Below are 25,139 nucleotides of genomic sequence, written 5' to 3' on the forward strand. Positions count from 1 at the left end.
GGGACGGTCACACTCAGCTGCGTCCCGGGACGCCGGCCGCGGCGCCTGCCTCCCGGGCCCGGGCGTCCGGGCGGCCCCGGCGCGCTGCCCCGCCCTCGCACGCTTCCCGTCCTCCGACTGCACCCCGGCCGACACCCCTGCCCCTTCCTTCCCTCGCTGATCTCCCTCTGACCGCCCGCTTCAACAGCTCGCGGGGTCCCGATCCTCTCCACCGCGACCCGCCCCGCCCAGCAAGCCAAGCCCTCGTCCCGCCTGGAAACCCCCCCAGCGAAGGACCCTTGAACCGGACCTAGGAGCCTTTTTCCCAGGCCTCCGCCTCCAATAAGCGAAGAAGGAGGGTGAAGGGAACGGATAACTAAGGGTAAGGTTGAGCGCTTTCCTAGCACGCATGACGGCCTGGGTTCCATTCCTCAGTACCACATACATAGAAAAAGAAAAGGCTGTGGCTCAAGTGCTAGAGCACTAGCCTTGAAAGAGGCTCAGCCACAGCGCCCAGGCCCTGAGTTCAAGCCCCCTGACCGACCCCCCCCAAAAAATAGGGTGGTGGGGCTATTAGGCCTGGCGGGGGCAAAAGTGCACCGTGGAGAAACCTGGGCTTTGTTCTTTGCTGAGGTGTATCCCCACAGCCCTTATCTTGTTGTCTGAGAATAAACTGGGGGGGCAGGTCTCACCAATGTTTCATTTGGAGATCAAGAGTCTTCATAATGGAAGAGGCACTCCAAAAACTAATCAAGGTGAATTATGTTTAAGTGCAATGTTTCTACAATTCAGAATTATTGAATTCTACGATTCAAAACTACTTTGATGATGGGGCTGGGAAGGTGGCTCAGTGGTAGAGCGCTTGCCTTGCATGCATGAGGCCCTGGGTTCGATTCCTCAGCACCACATAAGCAAAAAGAAAAAAGCCGGAAGTGGTGCTGTGGCTCAAGTGGTAGAGCACTAGCCTTGAGCTGAAGAGCTGAGGGACAGCGCCCAGGCCCAGAGTTCAGACCCCATGACCAGAACCTCCCCCCCCCCCCAAAAAAAAAAAACACAAAACTACTTGTGATGAACAAAGCATTACACTGTAAAGGAAGCTGGGCACTGGTGACTCATGCCTGTAATCCTAGCTATTCAGGAGGCTAAGATCTGAGGATCATTGTCCAATCAAGATTCTAGCCTGGGGGGCTGGGAAGGTGGCTCAGTGGTAGAGTGCTTGCCTTGCACGCATGAGGCCCTGGGTTCGATTCCTCAGCACCACATAAGCAAAAAGAAAACAGCCGGAAGTGGCGCTGTGGCTCAAGTGGTAGAGTGCTAGCCTTGAGCTGAAGAGCTGAGGGACAGCGCCCAGGCCCAGAGTTCAGGCCCCACGACCGGACCCAAAAAAAAAAAAAAAGATTCTAGCCTGGGCAGGAAACTCCAGGAGACTCTTATCTCCAATTAGTCTTCAGAAAGTTAGAAGTGGAGCTGTGGTCAAGTGGTAGAGCGCCACCCTTGAACAAAATTAGGCTAAGGTCTGGACAGCACCCAAGCCTGAGGAAAAGCACATTTGTCTTTGTATTCACTATTACACGCGCGCGAGCGCACACACACACACACACAGAGGAATGGAGAGAGAAATGAGAATGTCATCCAAAATAGAATGCTTTGGTATGTTGGTTATTTTGAGTGGAAAAACAGCAAATCAGAGTTTTCTCTGCCCTTGTTCTCATAGCTGCCTAACAGACCCTTCAAAAAGAAGTGGCTTGTCATGAATCTGGTCTGTGAAGTTTCTTTAGCCAGGGAATATGAACTAATTACCAGCCAGGCAAAAGGAAGTTGACACCATTTTCAGACACTCCCTGTCATAACCTCTCTACTTCCATCTGTTCCTCTAATTACCCTATTTTCTCCAGTAAGTGGACAGCATTACCCCCACCCGGCTTTAATGTAAGCTCTCAAACCTCATTGCTTCTTTTTTTCCCTGTGATGCATTCATACAAGTGATATTAATTAATGTGTATGCCCTTTCTCCTGCACATTTGTCAAGTGTTGGTTAATTGACTGGACCCCCTGTGGAACCCTGGAGAATTCTCTCTAGACCAGGCTCCATCCACCTTGACTTTGGAAACCCTCAGCTGCCCTCCCCCTAAGTCCAGCCCTGCACCCAGTCAGAACTTATTATTTTCCGTTGGGGAGAAGAGACCACAAAGCAAAGAAGATATTCTTACAAGCTCAGACAAGAAGAGAAACAAGCCACAGGGAGGAGAGAAACTTCAAATTTACTGGCCAGGGAAATCCAGGAAGGTGAGATTTGAGGTGCTGTGGCTCTGGCTCCCTCCTGTCTGACCACTAATTAAAACGGAAATAGGCAAAGATTGTTCACTGCTGGCTCAACCGGTCAGGTGGGTTGTGCAAATGCACTTAGATCGGGGAAGCTAAGCAGAGACTGGAGGATGATTGACTGGTGCAGTTACCAGATCGGGCAGCGAGAGCCTAGGTCCATTGTCCTCTTAGAAAACCAGGAAATGCATAAGAAGTGGGAAGGGTGGAGAGCTTTGAGAAGAGCGGTAAGCCATTTAAATCTTGTGTGTGGAGTCCCGGACTTCAGTTCAAATTTGGGAATTTGAAAGGCAGGAAAATGGATGAACAATAGTTGCAGAGCGTGTTTGGACAGGAGAAAGAATTTCTGAAGTTCGACATCATGCTAGGAGCACGGTAGCAATTAGGGTTGACAACCAATAGCTGGATATAGTGGAGGGGGTTCCAAATATTCCCATCACAGATAGATATGCTCATTACTCTGACCTGATCATTAGGCATTGTACACATACATTAAAATATCACAAATCACTCCTTTAAATATGCAAAACTACTGTATCAAAAGCAATTTGTGTGTATGTGTGGGTGTGGGTGTGTGTTTGGTACTAAAGCTTGAACTCAGTACCTGCACAGTCTCTCACTCAAGACTGATGCTCTACTACTTTAGCCACAGCTCTCCTTCTGGCCTTTTGGTGGTTAATTGAAGATAAGAGTCTCACAGGCTTTCCTGCCTGGGCTGGCTTTGAACTGCAATCCTCAGATCTCAGCCTCCTAAATAGCTAGGATGCTAGGTATGAGCCATCAGGACCCAGCTATAAAAAAAAAAATTTAAATTCAGAAATATGAATAATGAAACATCACAGATAGACTCAAAGTATCATTCAGATTGTATTTTGATATACTCTGCTGTTTTGCTGGGGTTTTTTCTTTCTTTCTTTTTTCTTAGTGCTGGAGATTGAACCCAGTATCTCATACATGCTAGAAGAGCACTCCATTATACAGCTATATGAAACCTGGCTTTTAATCTTTGAACAAGATAATGAACCACTATAGAAAGTTCCACTCAGGCTGGGAAGGTGGCTCAGTGGTAGAGTGCTTGCCTTGCATGCATGATGCCCTGGGTTTGATTCCCCAGCACCACATAAACAAAAAGAAAAAAAGCCAGAAGTGGTGCTGTGGCTCAAGCGGTAGAGCACTAGCCTGGAGCTGAAGAGCTGAGGGGCAGCAACCAGGCCCAAAGTTCAGGCCCCATGACCAGACACCCCCCCCCAAAAAAAAGAAAGAAAGAAAGTTCCACTCAAAATACTTTTTTTTTCTTTTTCTGTGCATGGGAGAAGAGACTGAGTGCCCATTCCTGGGATAAGTGAGGAAGCCCTCCAGGAATATAATCCTGGGAGACAGCTGTCCTTTCCTCCCACCCCTGCCCAGGCCTCTTCCTTGGCTGGGCTGGTGAGACACTGCCTGTACACAAGCCAAGAAGAGCCTCTGTCACCATGTAAGCACAGCATCAATCACTCAGTTCTGCCCCTTAGTCCAGGAACATGGAACCTGCAGAGTTTCCATCATAAATTCAGAAACACTGTATCAATGTATGACCTAGTTAGAAGTACACAAACAATAACTAGCAAAAAAAAAAAAAAAAAAGATGATGTCACCAGGTGTTGGTGGCTCACATCTGCAAAACTAGCTACTCCGAAGGCTGAGATCTGGAGACTCTCAATTCAAAGTTTAACCCAGGCAGAAAAGTCCCTAAGACTTTATCTCCGAAATAACCAGCAAAATGCTAGGCTGGAGGTATAGCTCAAGTGGGAAAGTTCCAGCTGAGCAAGCAAGCCTAGCAAACAAGCCAAGTAAACTGGAGTCCCTGAATGCAAACTCTGGTACTGTAACCAGTCCACAAGTCCAAGTCAGAAAAAGACATACTGAATCCCTAATTTCTGAGACAACGCACCAAATATGGTATCCAGAAGATTAAGGCAGCTAAATAATCTTGGTTAGGTAGCAGAATAAACATTAATTAATTAATTTATTTATTTATTTTTGCCAATCTTGAGGCTTTGAACTCTGAACATTGTCCCTGAGCTTTTGTGTTTATGGCTAGTACTTTTAACACTTGAACCATAGTTCCACTTCTAGCTTTTGTGTGATTAATTGGAGATAAGAGCCTCACAGCCAGCCTGGGCTGGCTTCAAACAATGATCTTCAGATCTCAGCCTTCTGAGTAACTAGGAATACAGGCCTGAGCCACCAGTGCCAGGTCATTAGTTCTTTTCTTTTTCTTTCTTTCTTTCTTTTTTTTTTGATCGGTTGTGGGGCTTGAACTCTGAGCCTGGGCACTGTCCCTCAGCTCTTCAGCTCAAGGCAAGTATTCTATCACTTGAACCACAGCACCACTTCCAGTTTCTCTGCTGGTTAACTGCAGATAAGAGTCTCACAGACGTTCCTGCCGTGACTGGCTTTGAACCACAATCTTCATATCTCAGCTTCCTGAGTAGCTAGGATTACAGGCGTGAGCCACTGGCACCCGGCATTAATTTTTTTTTTTTTTTTTTTGTCCACCATGGGGCTTGAACTCTGGGCCTGGGCATTGTCCCTCAGCTCTTCAGCTCAAGGCGAGCACTCTACCACTTGAGCTACAGGGCCACTTCTGGTTTTCTGGTAGTTTATTGGAGATAGGAGTCTCACGGTCTCTCCAGCCGGGGCTGGCTTTGAACCGCAATCCTCAGATCTCAGCCTCCTGAGTAGCTAGGATTACAGCCACCAGCGCCGGATTACAGCCACCAGCGCCGGATTCCAGCATTAATTTTTATAGTAATTAATTCTCTTGATGTGGTTTCAATACTGTCCACAGGTTACCAGGTGATGTCCACAGGTTACCTGAGGGAAGATGATCAATTAGGAGTTCCTATGACTGTTCTTTGGTAGTTTCCTTTATTATTCTTTTTTCTTTATTCTTCTTTACAGGTGGAGCTATTGGTTAATTATTTGGGCAGTGAAACAAAACACAGTGAAAAACAGACCTACTCTAGCTGGAAATGAGTTAACCTATCAAAAGGCTTCTCTATGACTTCAAAATAGCATGTATTGCTGGTTGTTTGTGGCTCATGCCCATAATCCTGGCTACTCAGGAGGTTTGAGGTCCAAAGACATGGCTCAAAGCCAGCCTGAGAAGAAAGTTCATGAGACTATTATCTCCAATTAACTGGCAAAAAAAAAAAAAGCTAGAAATGGAGGTGTGGTTCGAGTGGCAGAACACCAATCTTGAGCAAAAGACTAAAGGAGAGCACCCTAAGCCTGAGTTCAAGCCCCAATACCAGCTAGTCCTAGGGCTTGAATTCAGGACTTGAGTGCTAACCCTGAGATTCTTTTGCTCAAGTCTAGTGCTCTAACACTTGAACTAGAACTCCACTTCTGGCTTTTATATCTAGAAGATATATATCTTTATTGTAAAGGTGATGGGGGGGGGCGTGTGGTTACAGTTACGTCAGTAAGGTAATGAGTACACTTCTTTTTAAACACTGTTACCATTTTCTCCCACTTACTACCCCTTCCTCTTCTAGCTTTAAATAAATATATATTGTTATTATAAAGGGTGATTGTACAAAGGGTGATATGAGTCAGAAAATGTGTACATTTCTTTTTGCTCTCTCCCAGTTTTTCCCTCCTGTCTCCACCCACAAGTTGTTCCTTTTTTTTTTTTTTTTTTTTGTAGTTTAGTGGAGATAAGTCTTACTGATAGCCAGGCCCAAAGAAACATAGGCCCCATGGTTTCCCTTATTGTTCCTAGTCAGGCTTGCTTTGAACCATGATTCTCAGGTCTCAGTCTCCTGAGTAGCTAGGATGACAGGCGTGAGCCACCAAAGCCCTACTTCATTCACTCTTTTTTTTTGGTCGGTCGTGGGGCTTGAACTCTGGGCTTGGGCACTATACCTCAGCTCTTCAGCTCAAGGTGAGTGCTCTACCGCTTGAGCTACAGCACCACTTCTGGTTTTCTAGTGGTTTACTGGAGATAAGAGTGTCACGGACTTTCCTGTCCAGGCTGGCTTTGAACCACGATCCTCAGATCTCAGCCTCCTGAGTAGCTAGGATTATAGGCGTGAGCCACCAGCATCCAGCTTTTACTCACTCTTAGTTTTTTTTTTCTTGCATTTCTTTCTATCTGGTTATAGTTATGACTCCACTTTCTTCTTGACTAAACTTTTAGTCCCTCCAGTCAGCTTCTCTTCCAGGTCACTGGGTTCTTGCTCCTGGACCTACCTCCACAAAGAATCTTGCTAAGTCCCCTCCCACTACCTGCCTTGCTGGCTGGTCATCTTGGCTTGTCTTCAACAAGAATCCTGTTCAGTGAACCAGGACTAAGAGGGGGGAAAAAAATAATCCTGTTTAGTGGGTTTAGCAGGAACACCCCTATATATGATATCAACTCTTAAGTTATTTTCTACCTACTGTCCCCATCCTACCCCATATAGTTCCTGGGCTATAAATCTCACTGTCCTAGTATTTGGAATTCATCCCAGCTTCTTCCTTTATTGCAAGAGCACTGGTAAAAATCTGGACTAGATTCTCATTCTATTTCTCCTTAGCAGTGATCAAAGGCTGTGACACCTCCATTGGCTTCCAGCAGTGACATGGCCTGAATGAGAGATGCTTCCAGAGCTGCCAATGGTGAGAGAAGTGAAGATAGGTCTTCACTGACTCTCAGGAAGAAAGAGTGTACCAGCTGGAAGAAATATGAACCTCCAATGTCTCCCTGATGTAGAGGCCATATGAGAAATGAGAATGTCGTGCAGTAGTGCTTCACCAGGAAAATGGCTTGAGGCCTCTTTTTCTCAGCTGTGGGGGCCAGTGTGGTTGACAGATTTAGAGGAAGATATTGCCTTTGCCATCCTTCTCCAATCCTTTCCCTATTGTTTATTGATTTATTTTTGTGCTAGTTCTGGAGCTTGCACTCAGGGTCTGAACACTGTCACTGAGCTGCTTTTGCTCAAGGCTAGCACTCTACCATTTGAGCCATAGCTCTACTTCTGGACTTTTGATTGCTTATTGGAGATAAGAGTCTCACAACTTTTTTGCCCAGGGGCTAGCTTTGAACTGTAATCCTCAGATCTCAGCCTCCAGAGAAGCTAGGCTTACAAGTGTGAGTCCCCGGGGCCCAGCTTTCCTTATCTTTAATGACTCACACCTGAAAGAGAGAGAGAACAAAAGAGAGGGAGGGAGAGAGGCAGGCTTTGAATCACCTCCCTTTCTGCTTAGCAAGCAAGAACTGAGTGACAGAGGTAATACATTTGTCTGAATTGAAAATGCAGGTACCTACTGGGCATTGGTGGCCTGTAATCCTGGTTACTTAGGAGGCTGAGAGCTGAGTATTGTGGTTCTAAGCCAGCCTGGACAGGAAAGGCCATCAGACTCTTATCTTCAATTAACCACCAGAAAACTGGAAGTGGTGCTGTGGTTTAAGTGGTAAAGTGCTAGGTAGACTTGAGCAAAAAAGCTCAGGGACAGTGCCCAGGTCCTGAGTTCAAGCCCCATGACCAACAAGAAAGGAAAGGAAAGGAGAGGAGAGGGGAGGAGAGGGGAGAGGAGGAGTGGGGAGGGAAATCCGGAGGGGGAGGGGGAGGGGAAGGAGGAGGGGGAAGGGGGAGGGGGAAGGGGGAGGGGGAGGGAGACAGGGAGAAAGGGAAAAGGAAAATGCAGCTGCCGGCCCCAGGAGGTCAAAGTCCCAGGTCCTGGATGACTTTCAAAGAAAAGGAGAAGCCAGGTGCCCCTGGTTCACACCTGTAATCCCAATTGCTCAGGAGGCTGAGCTCTGAGGATCTGTTTGAAGCTAGCTCAGATAGAAAAGTTTCAGAGACTTCATCTCCAGTTAACCAGCAAACAGATGGGCTGAAGGTGTGGCTTAAGTTGTAGAACACTTGCCAAGCAAGCTGAGAAAGTTTGAAGCAAGATAAAGAAAGGTTGAAGTTTCAGTTCAGCCCAGTCCTGGGATTTCTCTCCATTGTCTTATTGTAACTCCTTGTGTCCCACAAAACCCTCAAAATACCTAAAGCTCTTTTTTTTGTTGTTGTTGTTGGTTGTGGGGCTTGAACTCTGGGCCTCAGCACTGTCCCTCAGCTCTTCAGCTCAAGGCAAGTGCTCTACCACTTGAGCCACAGCGCCACTTCTGGTTTTCTAGTGGTTTATTGGAGATAAGAGTTTCACGGACTTTCCTGCCTGGGCTGGCTTTGAACCTCGATCCTCAGATCTCAGCCTCCTGAGTAGCTAGGATTACAGGCGTGAGCCACCGGCGCCCGGCTCCTAAAGCTCCTAAGTTTGAGATTAGAGACAGAAAAGTCTCCTCTATTTTCCCCAAAGCCAGCTTTGAATAAATACATTTCCTTCCATCAGTCTCTGGCTCCTGGGTCTTGAATTCCAGAAATGAACACTTAATGGCCTGTACACCTCTTCTCTCTGCTAGCTTTGGAGGCAGGCTGAGCCCAGCTGTTTCTATGAGGGATAAGTTTGAGTGTTGAGGGTTTAGTAAGTTTTTGGTCCACTTCACACTCAGTGTGTTTTGTCCAGGGCTTCTCCAAGACACAGGAGGTACATGTGAGAAAAATGGGAGCTTGATGTTTGACAGGAAATCAAAACTGACCTTTTTTTTTTTTTTTTTTTTGTATCCTGGGCGCTCTCCCTCAGCTCTTCAGCTCAAGGCTAGCACTCTACCACATGAGTCACAGGGCCACTTCCGGGCTTTTCTGTTTATGTGGTGCTGAGGAATTGAACCCAGGGTCTCATGCATGCAAGACAAGCACTCTACCACTGAGCCACCTTCCCAGCCCCTCAAAACTGACTTTTTAAAAAATTGTTGTGCCAGTATACTTAGTGTTTTCTGGTCATATTAGTGCTCTATCATTTCAGCCAAACCTCCACTTCCTGTTTTGTGTTGGTTAACTGGAGATTAGAATCCCTCATATTTGTCTGCCCAGCAAGTTAGTTTCAAACAAGAATCCTCAGATCTCTGCCTCCAAAGTAGCTAGACAGCATGCAGCTTTGCTTTGCTTTTCATTTTTTCTTCCTCTCCCTGCTTCCCTCCTTCTCTCTTTTGCTCAAGGCTAGCATTCTACCACTTTAAGCCACTGTACCTCTTCTGGTTTTTTGAGTGGTTAATTAGAGATAGGAGTCTCATGGGGACTTTTCTGCCTGGGCTAGCTTTGAACTATGATCTTCAGATCTCAGGTTGTTGAGTAGCAGAATAGCGGATCCTGTAATCAGCTACTGTAATCCTAAATATACAGGCATGAGGTACCAGGGCTAGGCTCCAGGCCTTATTTTCAGAACAGTAGTTCGTCCATTGCAAGGAAAAGATGCAGAAGCAACCATCAGAAGCTGAGATGTGTCCATGATGAACTCTGAGTCCCAGGACAAGGCTCTCTTCTTTCCTCAAAGCAGTTAGATTGCTTCTGCCAGGTGGATGCAAATAGAAGCTATGGGCATGTGCCAGGCACGTGGCTCACACCTGTAATTCCAGCTACAAGGGAGACAGAGATGGCGAAGTTCTTAGTTTGAGGTCAGCCAGACCAAAAGTTATCAATACCCCCATCTCAACATATGAGCCAGGCCTGCTGGCTTACACCTGTAGTCCTAGTTATGCAAGAAGTGTATGGAAGAGCATCAAGGTTCAAGGCCAGCCAAACAAGAGGACTTACTCGAAAAATAACTAAGGGATGTAGTTATTTTGTGAGGGTTCCCTGTGTATGACCTTTCACTTCCCTCTTCACCCAGGAAGACAAGAGTCTCTGTACCCACCAACAAATCCTGCCCAACAGGGACCCAGCAATTCTCCCTGACTGGTACAGAACTGACCAGCTCCTAATGATTTACAAGTCAGCCCCTTGGAATCTTCTTCTAGAAGCGTTGTATCAGCTATTTGGTTTTCAGAAGAGTTTTGGTTATCATTTTAAGAACCATGAGCTGCCCACCCAACAAGACACACACAAAGCTGATTGCCCGTGTCTTATGCCTGTCACCTAGCCACTTGGGCGGCAGAAATGTGGAGGCTCCAAGTTGGAAGCCAGCCATGGAAAAAATTCTCCAGATGCCTCAACTCAACAGAAAAAGCTAGACATGGTGGCACATGTTGGTCATCCCACCTAAAGTAGAAAAAGTAAACAGAAAGATTGTGGTCCAGCCTGGTCAGGGCAAAAAGTAAGATTCTATCTCAAAAATAATCAGAGCAGAGAGGGCTGGAAGCATAGCTTAAATAAGTTCCTAGCCCTCAATTCAAACACCAGTACCACCAGAGACAGAGAAATGATGCATTCTTTTGTGCCACCCATAAGGCACAGGGCAGTCTGGCAAGCCCCCATACCCCATGGGAGGCCCCCGGGGAAGGAAAGACTCAGCTCAGATGAGGCCCAATACCCCTCCAGGGCCATCCTTATTGTGTGCAAAGCCCAGGGCCTGAGAGCCTGGGTAAAATCATGGGCTTCACATCAGTCCAAACCTGGAAGCTCCAAGAGACACATTTGGATAATAATAAAACTATAAGTCACCAGGCAGAAATGTCTTTCCATCAACAGGATCACAGAAAAAATAAACTAGGAAGAAAATTCACTTTAATGAACAGGATCAAGGACAAAGGCAAGTGCTTTTTTCTGAGTCTTTTCTTCCTGAGATCTCAGCCACACCTCAGGACAAGTGCCTGTGTTGACATTACAGTAGCTCCTGGTAGATGTTTATCTGTCCTCATGTTTTTGTTGGTCCCTTTGTAGTATGTGTGTGTGCATGCCTATACACAAGTATGTGCATGCACATGTGCTAGGGCTTGAACTCAGGGCCTTGGCACTGTCCCTGGCTTTTTTTGCCCCAGGATTAGCAACAGCTCCAATTCTGGTTTTTGGTGACTAATTGGAGATGAGTCTCATGGACTTTCCTGACCAGTCTGGCTTCGAACCTCAGCCTCCTGAGTAGTTAGGATTATGAGTATGAACTACCAGTGCCCAGTGATTTTTTTTTGGGGGGGGTCCGGTCGTGGGGCATGAACTCTGGGCCTGGGCGCTGTCCCTCAGCTCTTCAGCTCAAGGCTAGCGCTCTACCACTTGAGCCACAGCGCCACTTCTGGCTTTTTTCTTTTTGCTTATGTGGTGCTGAGGAATCGAACCCAGGGCCTCATGCACGCAAGGCAAGCGTTCTACCACTGAGCCACCTTCCCAGCACCTGATTTTTTTTTATTACCATCACTAGTGTTTCTTTAAACTTTTATTCAGAAAAATGGATCCAAAGACACACGAGACCAATAGATAGCTTAACAAGTTGCCTGTAAAAGAAACATCCTTCTTTAGATGAGAAAAGTTTTGAGGCTCACTCCTGCTCTCCACTAAACTCCCTCCCTCCCCAGAAAGGAGGCCATATCTCCAAGCCATTTTTTCCACCCCTCACATGTCTTCCCTGGGATATCACCCAGGGCACAGCTGAGATTTGCCTCTATAGGTTGATTCTCTCTCTTAGTTTTGCAACTTACCTTGTTGAAGAATTCCCCTTTTGGGCCCAAATGTCCCATTTCAGGTCTGAGCGGATGCTTGCCCTAGGTCTTCCTGGAAAGACTCACTTGTCCCTCTAGTGTTATCTTTTGGAGCTGAGCCCTCAGGGATGGGACAGCACCTCTTGTCCTTTTGACACAGGCGATGATGCTGAGAAGGGAGGATGCACCTGTTGGAGCAGGTGGGATTTTGTAATGTTAGGGCTCACTGGAGCCAGGCAGGCAGATTCACCATGTATCTGTGTGGGGGAGGGGGGGACACCAGAAGGTTTGGTGAGGTGGAAGAGTAACAGTAACCCCTAGTGAGTAGGATGGCCTAAGACCCTCCAGAAAAAAATATTTTTAAAGCAATGGCAAGGAAGGAAGGAAGGAAGGTAGGAAGGAAGGAAGGAAGGAAGGAAGGAAGGAAGGAAGGAAGGAAGGAAGGAAGGAAGGAAGGTAGGAAGGAAGGAAGGAAGGAAGGAAGGAACAAGGGGGGGAAGGAGGGAGGTAGTTTTGCTCTGCCTGGGGAGAGCCAGCTTCCTGACTAGGGGAGGAAACAAGGTCACCTGTCATCTCCAAGCTCCTACCTGGGTTCTGTGACTCCCCCCAGCTCCTTCTATGTTCCAGTTAGGAGACCATTTCTCCTTCTACGCCTGCAGCCAGCAATTCTGGAAGGCTCACCAGCAGTTCTAAATCCATGAGACACTGCCGTTACATTGTGAGTCAGACACTACATAAACTGCTTTGTCCTCCAATTGCAGCTGTGGTAAGATATTTAGCTGAAAGAGAAGGGACACTGCACACTTGCTCATGTGCCTCTCTCTGCAAGGATGTCCTCACAGCCACAGTGGCCGCAGATTCTGACTCAAGAGGCTGCTTGCAGGTGGATGCGCCCATTGCTACCAGGACACCATCCCAATGATATCTGTACCCTATTCATACGTACAGATTTCAAAGCACACTCCAAGCACAATTCCTAAGTCCTTTTGCGAGCAGCTGTGAGATGAAATCATCCCTAATTAGCAGCCTGAGAGGTGGAATGCACACTGTAGAGAAGAAGAGCATTCGAAATGATCTTACCTTTCTCTATATCAAAAAACACTACAGGAAGTTTCTCCTTTCCCTAGGTCCCTACTTCCCTTTTTCTACCAGTCTCTCCCCAATCTCTCTCTAGTAGAAATGCATGAATTGGCTGGGTTTGGGAAAACAGGTTGTCTGTAGGTGAGTCTCTAAAGGGAAAATGGTTTTCCCAGGGGGGATTAAAAAGCAAGGAAACACCAGGCACAGTGGCTCACACTTGTAATCCTTCCTTTCTTCAAGTCAAGATATAAGACACTGCATTGTGAACTATCTCAAGGCTCTTCCTGGTACAACAGCCTCCCACTATCCTACTCAATGAAGCCTGATTGTCTAGCAGACAGAATTTTCCCTGTTTGAGCAGGTTATTTTCTCATGGTATTACTTTAACCCTGGTTTCTTGTAAAATGCTGGTTGGTTGGTTGATTGGTTGTTCTTTTTGTTACTACAGTTATTTTGGTGACTCTCTCACAGGTGACTGTGTGGTCCCTACAGCGTTTGTTCTGTTGCAACTGACTCATGAATCCCTAAAGCAGGCACTGATGGCTCACTTCTATAATCCTAGCTACTCAGGAGGCTGAGATATAAGGATCACAATTTAAAGCCAGCCCAGGCAGGAAAGTCCATGAGACTCTTACTTCCGATTAACCACTAGAAAACCAGAGGTGAAGCCATGGCTCAAAGTGTTAGCCTTGAGCACAAGCTCAAGTCCAATGCCCAGGACCTGAGTTCAAGCTCCAAGATTGACCAAAAAACAAAACAAACAGACAAAAAACCCCAAAACTACCATCTAGCAAAAAGCTGGGCTGAAGGTGTGGTCCAAGTGGTAGAGCACCAGTTGTGAGCAAGCAAGCTGAGTGAAAGGGTAAAGCATATAACTCTGTCATAGAATGCCTAGCTTAGATTCAATCCTTAGTACTGAAAAGAAAAATTCCCAAGGGTTTTAGCATCCATTGACCATTTTTTGTCTCATATGTTTTACAATATGGTTTGTATCCTTGTAGGATCCAGCTTGAGCTGACTGCAGCCATCTTGAGCTGTAATCATGATCTGCGTCCCTACCCCTTCTACTTCCCAGCAGACTATAAACAAAGAAAACCATCACACTGAAACAGGAAATATTACAGCCATCCTAATGGTGAGTGCTGATGCCTTTTATATTAACTTGATAAACCAGGTACATTCTGCCTTAGACTACGTTACTTTTGTTCTAACCAAGGTATGATCATGTCCCTTCCCTCAGACTCAGTCACAGGCATCCATCAGTCTTGCTGGTGTTCATGATCCTATTTCTGTCAGGAAGTTCTTCGCAAGTCACTCTGTGCAGTCCTGCGTCTTCCTCTTTACGTGCACTGGCTGCTCCTGGAACAAGCTTGAACTTTTTCTGCTGTGGTTTTCTCGATGGACAGTCCATGAAGAAAAAGGCTGCGTGATACGTCTCGGTTTCATTATTTGATTCTTCTTGAGTATTCATAATTTCTTGAAGGTGAACCAATGCATTTTATTAAAACATTTTAATACATTTTTTCATTGATGGTAGTGGAAGCATTTGTTTTTGCTTTTGAGATTTTTGGTTTTTGGTGTCTTTAGAGGGGGACATAAGGAAGTGCAGAAATGTAGGAGGAACAAATGCAACCTTGCTACTCAGCAGAACTAGGTGGAAAATGAACTATGCAAGTTGTGGGCAGGGACCGGAGGAGGGAAAGAAACTGCAGGAAAGTGAAGGGTGACATTGTCCAAAAAAGAAAGGTACTCATTACCTGACTTATGAAGAAGTAACCCCGCTAACATCTTAATAACAAAAACAAATTTTTATTTATTTTTATTAATACAAATGGGTTTCTAGAAGTTTGATGTGCTTCAATCTATTGCAGTGATTTTTCTGCTTAGTGTTCAAATTGATCATTTCTTTGGCCATGGAGACCTTTCAGGATTACTTCGTGTCTCTTAAATGACTCCTGTGTTTTGTGGGGCTTGAACTCTGGGCCTGGGCACTGTCCCCTGAGCTCTTCAGCTCAAGGCAGGCACTCTACCACTTGAGCCACAACACCACTTCCGGTTTTCTGGTGGTTAATTCCTTGGGCTGGCTTTGAGCCATGATCCTCAGATCTCAGCCTCCTGAGTAGCTAGGATTACAGGTGTGAACCACCGGCAGCGGCTACTCCTGTGTTTTTAAAATTTAATTAATTAATTTATTTTTGTCTTTTGTACAAAAGGTGTCACCGCTTGTCTTGGGCATTTCCTGCCCTAACAGAAATCAGTCACTTCTGAGGAATCCTGGTTCCTTCCTCCTTTTCCTTTTCCCTTTCCCTCCTCTCCAAAGGGCAGAGAAGTTTATTACTTGATGCAACAAGGGCAACCATGAGAAGAAAGCAAACACTTTTACCCATCTCCTTCCTTTTTCTTTCTTTTTCTCTTTCCTTACTTTCCTCCTAATTTCCTTCCTTCCTTCCCTCTCTCTTTCCGGGTTCTGTCGGGACGACGGAGGATACCTAGGGGAGGAACCTGGAATAGGATGGGGAGATGGCAAACAGACAACTCACACACAAGAGGAGTGGATGCTGAGTGCTGAGTGCTGAGTGCTGAGTGCTGAGTGCTGAGTGCTGAGTGCTGAGTGCGATTTAATGCAGAGGATAACAAACTTTTATAGCAAAAAGTCTCCATAAGAAAGGGCAAAGGGTTACATAATCTTGCTGCAGGGCTTCATCCTTGGGTGGTCACCAACTGGTCGCCTGATAGGCACTTGTTTCCGGCTTTACCTCTATTTTTAAGAAATACAATTGGTTTCAATGATTGTCACCAATTAACCACTACTTTTTTCTATAGAGGCCTTAACTGTCCCATTAAGATCTTTCCTGTTTCTTCTTTAATAGTAAGCACCATGGAGGCCTAGATCTAGCAAGTCTCTTAAAAAATGAAAGAGAGTAACAGGAAGTTCTTTCTCCTAAGTAGTTATCTCAGCAATTGCCATACATTCTTTCTGTTCTAGCCACGCCTACAACTTTTTGTAAATTTCTTACAATTCCTTCTGCTGGAGTGACTTTGTGAAACCCCCTATACTTTTATATTTACTTATAACTTGTCTACTAGCCTCCATAAGAGGGGTTTCAGGGTAGCACTTAACTCTGGTGAGTTAGTCATATTTTTAAGACACTCATCAGATATTGGAGTCATCAACACTCTTAAGAAAGAGCTTTGAATAAGGGGACGTTGACAATGAGTAAGTACAATGAACAGTAGAAACAGTAAAAGATTAATAGGCACTCTTATGAGGAGAAGAAAGACAGAAACACATCTTTTCCCAGGGGTTTTTCCAGCCTTTTCCCAGGAGTAGGCCTCTTAGAAGCCCTATTCTCTGAGGTAGACTTCGGTGAAGTCCCGAAACTCAGAGATAGGTCTCGAGGCCCCTATCATGGTCTGATAGATGGTTTCCCATGCTAAGCAGACTCTACTGGGGTCGGCGTGGCAGACATTACTTCTCCCATCTCCTCCTCCTCTTTGTCTTCTTCTCTTGCTTCTTTCTCAAGGAAATTAGGAGTAATGCCAGGTGCTGGTGGCTCACTCCTGTAATCCTGGCTACTCAGGAGGCTGAGATCTGAGGATCACAGTTCTAAGCCAGCCCAGGCAGGAATGTCTGTGAGACTCTTATCTCCAGTTAACCACCAGAAAACTGGAAGTGGAGCTGTGGCTCAAGTGGTAGAGCGCTGGCCTTGAGCTGAAGAACTGAGGGATAATGCCCAAGTGCAGAGTTCAAGACCCATGACCGACAAAAAAAAAATAAAATAAAAAAAGAAAATTAGGAATGCTGTGTCCACTGCTACTATGTTATTATAGCATCATAGCTTAAAAGCAAATAATTTTCATGGTCAAGACTACAAAAACATGTAAAAGCAGAAAGACACATCTTGAGTTTGGTCTGATATTTCCTATTTCAGAATATACAATTATTTTAAACTATTTTGAATCTACACTGGGTGTGCTGGGTCAAGCCTTAGCTACTTTAGGGAGGCAGAAATCAGACAGAGATTTACCTTGGATCAAGGTCAACCCAGGGCAAAAAGAAGTTGGAGCAACTCCAATTCAACCAATGACTGAGCTCAGTGGTACACATCTGTGATCCCCAACACATAGAGAAACTTAAGTAGGACCATATCCTAAGCTGGTCTGGACATGAGGCAAGAGTCTATGTTGAAAATAGTCAATGGAAAAAAAGGGGTGAGGGTGGTGGCTCAAGTGGTAGAATGCCCGCCTAGTCTCTGAGTTCAATCCTCAATACAAACCACTTAATTTGAATCTAAATTATAGGTTGCATTAAACTTTTCAAATTTTATTCTTTTACCTTATAATAGCAACAAAATCTTAAAAATACTGATTTACTCTATTTGGAAGTAAAATAGTTTTTATACTATTAGAATTTATATAAGTTGTCTATGTTTGGCTCAAGACTGTAATCCTAGCTACTCAGAAGGACCAATGTTCAAAGCCAGCCTGGCAGGAAAGTCTGTAAGATTTTAAACTACAATACCCACCAAAAGCCAGAGCTGTAGTTCAAGTGACAGAGTGTAGCCTTGAGCTAAAACAGTGTAAGCTCACTGGCCAGGAGTTCAAGCCCCAGTAACCACATCAAACACAAGTACTTCTACTAATCTGTTCTCCTAACCTTGCTATTGCTTTGAGACAGTTTTGGTATGACACACTCCAGATTGGCCTTGACCTCTGGATTCTACTCCCTCGGCTTTTCCAGCACAGGGATCAGGCATGCAGCACCACCACACTCAGCTAGAAAAGAAACTTGAGAATCACATTAGTAGCCATTTAAAGGGGAACACCCACCTCTCGACCAACCAGACTGATGTCTCTGGGGAGCCCATGTCCAATGTTTCCCACATGAATGACTCAAGGACATCATGTTGGGAAGGGAAAAAGATTTACCTAGAAAGCTAGAAACCAAGATGGTATCCATGACCAACAACAATCATCTTCCCTAAGAGGCTGAAGGCAGAAGGGCTGAACAGGGCATGATGGGGTGACAGTCTATCAGATAGGTAGCACTAGCACTAAGATGCTTACAAACATGGGGGTTCTGCTTGTCTGACACAGGCATGGGTTATCAGGTGTTCTAGATTTGGTAGAGAAACAATATTGGGTAGAAATTCTTACAGCATATTATTTTTCAGTCCTTTTTCTGGGGAATTCTGTAGTTAATTATTAGGATATAAAAGGCATAGTTTCTAGAGAATAGAGAAAGGAAGGTAACAAACGGCTACTTTGCCAAAGACAAGAGAGGCAGAGAAGGTAACTGTCCCCCCAGAGGGCAGGACCTCAACTATAACACTTGCTGCAGGGGCTGGGAAGGTGGCTCAGTGGCAGAGTGCTTGCCTTGTATGCCAGAGGCCCTGGGTTCGATTCCTCAGCACCACATAAGCAAAAGAAGAAAAAAGCCGGAGGTGGCGCTGTGGCTCAAGTGGTAGAGCGCTAGCCTTGAGCTGAAGAGCTGAGGGAGAGCACCCAGGCCCAGAATTCAGGCTCCACGACCGGAACCGCCCCCCCCAAAAAAAAAAAAAAAAAACCACTTGCTGCAAAATACTTTAATCCATTCAGTGGCTTCAGTCAAAGCCAGGGGCAGTCTAGCAGTAAGTCGGCTGTACAACTTCTAAAAGTAATGCCTTCTATTTTAAATTATTTTTGGTGCCAGTAATAGGACTTGAACTCAGCCCTTGTGCTCTTACTTGGCTTTTTCTGGTCAAGGCGGATGCTATAACACTTGAGCTGCATCTGTTTCCAGCTTTTTGCTGGTTAAATGGAAATGTATCTCTTGGTTTTGTCTGTTCTGGCTGGCTTTGAACCTCAAGCCTTAGATCTGTCTCCTGAGCAGCTAGGATTAGAGGTGTGAGTGACCAGAACCTAGCTAAGTTCTTTCTTTCTTTCTTTCTTTTTGGAGGGGGGGTCCAGTTGTAGGGCCTGAACTCTGGGCCTGGATGCTGTCCCTCAGCTCTTCAGTTCAAGGCTAGCGCTCTATCACTTGAGCCACAGCGTCACGTCTGGCTTTTTTCTTTTTGCTTATGTGGTGCTGAGGAATCGAACCCAGGGCCTCAGGCATGCAAGGCAAGCGCTCTACCACTGAGCCACCTTCCCAGCCCCTCATTTTTTATCTACAATTACATGTTGGGTTTTGTTAAATGTTTTTATTTTTTTATATGATCCCTGTCTTTTATCCTCCCCTCTCCTAACAGGTGAAATACACTAATTGATTTTCTGATATTAAACATCCTTACTTGGTCATGTATCCTGTATGTATTCAATCCGTTTGTTTTTTTAAAATCAATATTCATGTAAATACTGATCTGCAGTTTTCTTGTAATGTTTTGCCTAGCTCTGTTATCAATATAATACTAGCTTTACAACCTTCTATTACTACAACAAAATATTTGAGGCAATTAACTTATAGAGAAAATGATTGCTTTGGCTTACAGTTTTGGAGGCTCTAGTCCCAGATCAAACCGTTTCCATTTCTTTGGGTTTCTTGATGAGCCAACACACAACAGTGGGAGCCATGTGGTGGAGAAAACTGTTCCTATTGAGCCAGGAAGCAAGAGGAAGAAAATATGCAGGACCCCTTAGAGAGCCTGGCTCCCTCCAATGACATGAAGACCTCCCAAGAGACTCCACCTCCTAAAGTCCTGCCCTCCCCCAAAGACTTCACTGCACAAAGATTCCACCACCCACCCAGGTTTCACTACCTTACAAAGGTCCCACACCCACCCACAGCACCACCAAAGGGCCCAACCCTGTAATACATGTTTGCTTGTGTGTCTCATAAGCAAACCACTGCATTAAGTACTTCCTCCTTTTCTATTTTCTTCCTTAAATGTTTGTCAGCATTCACTGGTGAAACTGTCCCTTGATACTAGTTCAGATTCTCTTTACAGCTCTTCTTAAAAGATCACTTACTGTGGTAACAAAGGGTTCACATAACACATTAAATGATTAATTACCTAAATCAAATTCTGTATCTCAAGACTCTGAAAGGTGACACTGAGTGTTATCAGGCTCTCTCTGCTGTAATTCAGAAACACAGCCTGATAAGATGTGAGCAGACTCGTGTGTAAGCATGCTCTGTGTTAAAGCTATTGTGCACATGTAACACATACTATTGTTCTGATGGCTTACAGACAAATTCCCATCTCTTAATGACAAACACAAACTCAATGAAACACACAAAGATGGCTGGTACAGAAACTCGAATGCATGTGAAGAATTAGATATTTTGTTCCTATGTGATTGCTCAGAAAAACATTACACACTGAAAGTGAATTGTGAAGACACTACCTTGCTAATACACACACACACACACACACACACACACACACACACACACACACACAAACATATATATCCCAGTTATTTGTCAATTTATTATATACATTTTTATCAAGTATGGTAGAAAGATCCCTAAATGTGAAAAATAAAGAAGATATTTCAAAAACCATAATGTAGCCCAGTGAATTTAGGAAAAGTTCAACCTGTGTTACTGTTAATCTTGTTTACGTTACAATGTGATCTGCCCTCCCCTAATCTTATGAAAATACACTTCCCCAACAGCAAATGGTGCCCCCAAAGCAAAGCAAAAGTGAATGTGCTTAGATGAAGGTGATCAAGTGAAATCTGAGATTTGCTGAGGTGGCACATGTTTAGCAAGTTGGGTAGCATTATGGGAAAAGGAGCCAAGTATCTGCAGTACTGCATTCTGTACTCTGAGCATATACAGCTGACCCCTCCCAACCTCAGATCCACCGATACCAAGGATCTGCTGTAGTTGTTAGTCATAAACAGGTATCTTCCAAAGTTATTAGTTTTGATCCTAACAATTTCCATGCCAAATAGTTTGTGTTTTGTATTCTTTCAGGCAAGATGGAGATAATCTGAAGGTGACTTTAAGTTTTCTTCAAATAAAGATACCCATATTTTGATAATAACCTTTAGGTTTAGCCCATCAAAAACAGCCTGACAGGCAGATCTGAGTTAAAAGGCAGTTAGATCAAACATTAATATACTACCTGCTCAAAAGCTTAGTAACTTTGAAGATATGCAACATTGCAAACTCAGCAACCATAACTGTTTCCATAGTCCTAAAGTCATAGAAATGATTCTTACTAACAATATAAAATGTAATGTGAGCCAGGTGCTGGTGGCTCACACCTGTAATCCTAGCTACTCAAAGGCTGAGATCTGAAGATCACAGTTCCAAGCCAGCTGGAGGAAAGAAAGTCCACTAGACTCTTATCTCCAATTAATCACAGAAAAAGCTGGAAGTGGAGGTATGGCTCCAGTAGTAGAGTGCTAGCCTTGAGCAAAAGAAGCTCAGGGACAGCACCTAGGCTCTGAGTTCAAGCCCCAGGACCAGCAAAAAAAAAGAGTAACCTGAACATGAATGAAGGGATGAAGAGTGAACAAATGTAGTCATTATACTCAATATTTATTATGTAAAAAATACACTACCTAACGAGTGTAGGAACAGGAAGGGGGGAATGGAGAATGATAGAAGTAACACTGACCAGGAAGCATATGTACTCATAATCTGACTTATGGAATTGTACCTTTCTGTACAACTACTGAATGAAAAACAAAACAACAACAAAAACCCTAATCTGAAATAGTACAAGTGGCTCATGCCTGTAATCTGAGAATTATAGTTCAAAACCAACCTGGGCAAAGAAAATCCATGAAACTCTTTTCTCCAATTAACCACTAAAAAGACAGAAATAGAGTTGTGACTCAAGTGGTAAAGTGCTAGCCTTGAGCACAAAAATGAAGGCCCTGAATTCAAACTCCAGCACAAAAAAAAGTAATCTGGAGGCTTAAAATGAGAAGACTCTTGGCAGCAAATCTTAAGGAAAAATAAAGGCATTTTCTCCTCATCCGTGAAATTCAGCCTTGCAAATATTAAAACTACAAAAATACTTCTATGACTTTAATTTTACCTAATCCAAGATGTTTCGTAGGTTTCCATTTCAGACTGCACAAAACCCATATTATCAGTCCATTTTGCATTACTGTAACAAAGTATCCCAGGCTGGTTTAATTTTATAAGAAGTTTTGGCTTCCACATCTGATCCAGGGATAAAGGGTTGCATCTAGTGATTGCCTTCTTGCTGGCAGAGCCTCAAGGTGGGGCCTGCATCTCCTCTGGTTTCTCTCCCAGCAGTATGCATGCCACCATGGGGCTCAGGGCCCCACCTCTAAACTCTAACCATACTAGCTAGCTAAGTCTCCACCCTGTTGAAACCTCATGGCAGGGATTCCATCCTATTACCTGAATGCTTAGCGGGGAGAGTGCACCCTAATCCCAGCCCTCAGGAACCCGAACTTACATTTTATCTTTCAGATTCATCTCAGATCAACAAGGATTTATCATCACCTTCTTCCTTCTTTCTTCCTCCCCCCCCCCCTGGCCCCCATCTCCTCTTCCTCCTACTTCTTTTGCCAGTCCTGGGCCTGGGCACTGTCCCTGAGCATCTTTTGCTCAAGGCTAATACTCTACCACTTGAGCCACAGTGCTACTTCTCGAAGTTTCTGTTTAAGTGGTACTGAGGAATTGAACCAGGGTTTTATGCCTACTAGGCAAGCACTCTACCACTAAGCCACATTCCTAGCCCATCTTCTTATTTCTTTTGGCAGTACTTGGATTTGCACTTAGTTTGCTTTCCAGGCAGGAGTCTGAGCCATACCTCTAGTTCAGGAACCTGATTGATTTTTTTTTTTTAAATACCAGGAATGGGGCTTGAACTCGGGTCCTGAACAGTCCCTCAGCTTTTTTTCTCAAGGCTGGCATTCTACCACTTGAGCCACAGCTCCACTTCTGGCTTTTTGGTGGTTAACTGGAGGGAAGCGTCTCATGGATTTTCTTGCCCAGGCTTTGCACCTCAATCGTCAGATCTCATCCTCTGAGTAGTTAGGATTACAAGCATGAGCCACCACTGCCTTGATGATGGAATCTACACTTTTGATAATCCCTACAGTGTCTGCACTGCTCTTTAGATGCTAGAGCTCTCCATGGTGACAATGCCAACAGGTGACCTGATAACACCAATCATGGTATGAGAGATGCTGTCTTTAACAAACAACTATGTCAGAGCTAAGAGAGCCAGCTGAGATGGCTGGGGGTCTGGAAGCCTGACACAAAGGCCTGTTTAAAGATAAGACTCTGCTGAACCTGACAAGAAGTTGCCTAGTGTTTCTTCTAAAGCTTAAAAGCACCTCAGGAACTAAGTGAATTAATTTACTCAATAATATACTATCATACTTTTCCCTATTGGAAGATTTTCTTCTCAAATCTATTTAAGCCCAGAATGATACTAACTCCAGATGGTAATTCTCAAACAATGAACTAAAACTTCTGAAAAATAAAAAACAATCTTTTGAGACACAAATCTTAGTTTGTCTCTAACTGTGGTTCAGACATGTAATCCTTGCTACGTAGGAGGTTGAGATCATGAGAATCATGGTTTAAGGCTGGCTCAGGCCAAAAGTTCAAGAGATCCATCTCAATGGAAAAAGCTAGGTGTAGTGAAGCATGCCTGTAATCTAACAATGGGTTTTGTCTAGGCCTAGACAAAAATCAACCCCCCCCTTCATTCCAAAAACAGCCAGAGAATGGCTTAAGCAGTAAAATGCCTGCCCAGCAAGCATGAAACCCTGAGATTAAACTTAATAATGATAAAAATATATAATTTTTATCCAAATGCCAGTGGCTCATTCCTGTAATCCTACTCAGGAGGCTGAGATGTAAGGCTCATGGTTTAAAGCCAGCCCAGGCAGTCAAACCTATTTCTTTTCATACCCTTCTTGGGGCTTGAACTTCAAGCCTTGGCATTGTCCCTAAAGCTTTTGGGCTTAAGGATAATGCTCTACCATTTGAGCTACCACTCCAGTAATGGCTTTTTGGTGGTGAACTGGAGATGAGTCCCACAGACTTTCCTGTCCAGGCTGGCTTTGAACTATGATCCTCAGAGATCTGTCTCTTAAGTAGCTAGGTTTACAGGAATGAGCCATGGCACCTGGCTAAATCTATGAAGTTTGTTTTTTTGGGTTTTCTTTTTTTGGTTGTGGGGCTTGAACATGGGGTCTGAGTGCTTTCCTGAGCTATTCTGCTCAAAATTAGCACTCTACCACTTGAGCCACAGCACCACTTCCAGTTTTCTAGTAGTTAATTGGAGATAAGCCTTGGTCTTTCCTGCCTGGGCTGGCTTTGAAATTTAATTCTCAGATCTCAGCCTGCGGGCATGAGCCACCAGCACGCAGCTAAATCTGTGAAAACAGGGAGGGGGGAAAAGCTAGAGCTAGAGCTTTCTTCAAGTTGTAGAGTCAGCTGTGAGCAAGAGTGCGAGTCCCAGCCGGGCGCTGGTGGCTCACGCCTGTAATCCTAGCTACTCAGGAGGCTGAGATCTGAGGATCGCGGTTCAAAGCCAGCCCGGGCAGGAGAGACTGTGAGACTCCTATCTCAATAAACCACCAGGAAACCGGAAGTGGCGCTGTAGCTCAAGTGGTAGAGCGCTGGCCTTGAGCTGAAGAGCTGAGGGACAGCGCCCAGGCCCAGAGTTCAAGCCCCACGACCGACAAAAAAAAAAAAGAGTGCGAGTCCCCGTACCAGCATAAAAAATTTAATGTACACTTAATAAGGATCCTTAATAAAAATATAATTTTAATTTATAAAAATTACAATTTTTCACAAAGTGCAAGGACATTTGATATTATGATTACTTGTAAAAGCAACGTAAAGCTGGATGCCTGGCTCACGCCTGTAATCCTAGGTACTACTAGGAAGCTAAGATCTGAGGATCACAGTTCAAAGCCAGCACAGGCAGAAAAGTCTGTGAGACTCCTATCTCCAATAAACCACTCCAACAACCGGAAGTGGCGCTGTGGCTCAAGTGGTAGAGCATTCACTCACCTTGAGATAAAGAGCTGAGGCACAGTGCCCAGGCCCAAAGTTCATGCCATGACCAACAACAATGAGAAAAAAAAAAGAACACAGGTGCACCTAGTGTGGTGGTGCACTCAGGAGTGTGCATGAGAAGGGTCACCAGTGTCAGAGCCAGCCGGAACCACAGAGACACTGTCCCAAACAAAATCAAAAAGGCCATAGGATTTTGTCTAAGTGGGTTAATGCATCCAATGACTTTGAACAGGACAGGACACGAGCCAAATCACAGCCCAGCACATCACTCCTCTGCTCTAGTTCAACATGCTAACTAATGTAAAGCAGAAGAAACATGCACTAAAC

At 44.7% G+C, this 25,139-nt stretch overlaps 1 long non-coding RNA gene across 1 annotated transcript; it reads left to right on the plus strand.

The window, feature by feature from the left end:
- Positions 1-87: 87 nt before the first annotated feature.
- LOC138834588 (uncharacterized) lies at positions 88-14,386 on the plus strand. The gene is made up of 3 exons (XR_011374211.1): positions 88-361; positions 13,861-13,994; positions 14,100-14,386. It is a non-coding gene; the product is annotated as an uncharacterized lncRNA (long non-coding RNA).
- The last annotated feature ends 10,753 nt before the right edge of the window (positions 14,387-25,139 follow it).

This window comes from Dipodomys merriami, unplaced genomic scaffold (assembly GCF_024711535.1).
Source record: "Dipodomys merriami isolate MVZ:Mamm:240054 unplaced genomic scaffold, mDipMer1.0.p SCAF_22, whole genome shotgun sequence".
Lineage (NCBI taxonomy): Eukaryota > Metazoa > Chordata > Mammalia > Rodentia > Heteromyidae > Dipodomys > Dipodomys merriami.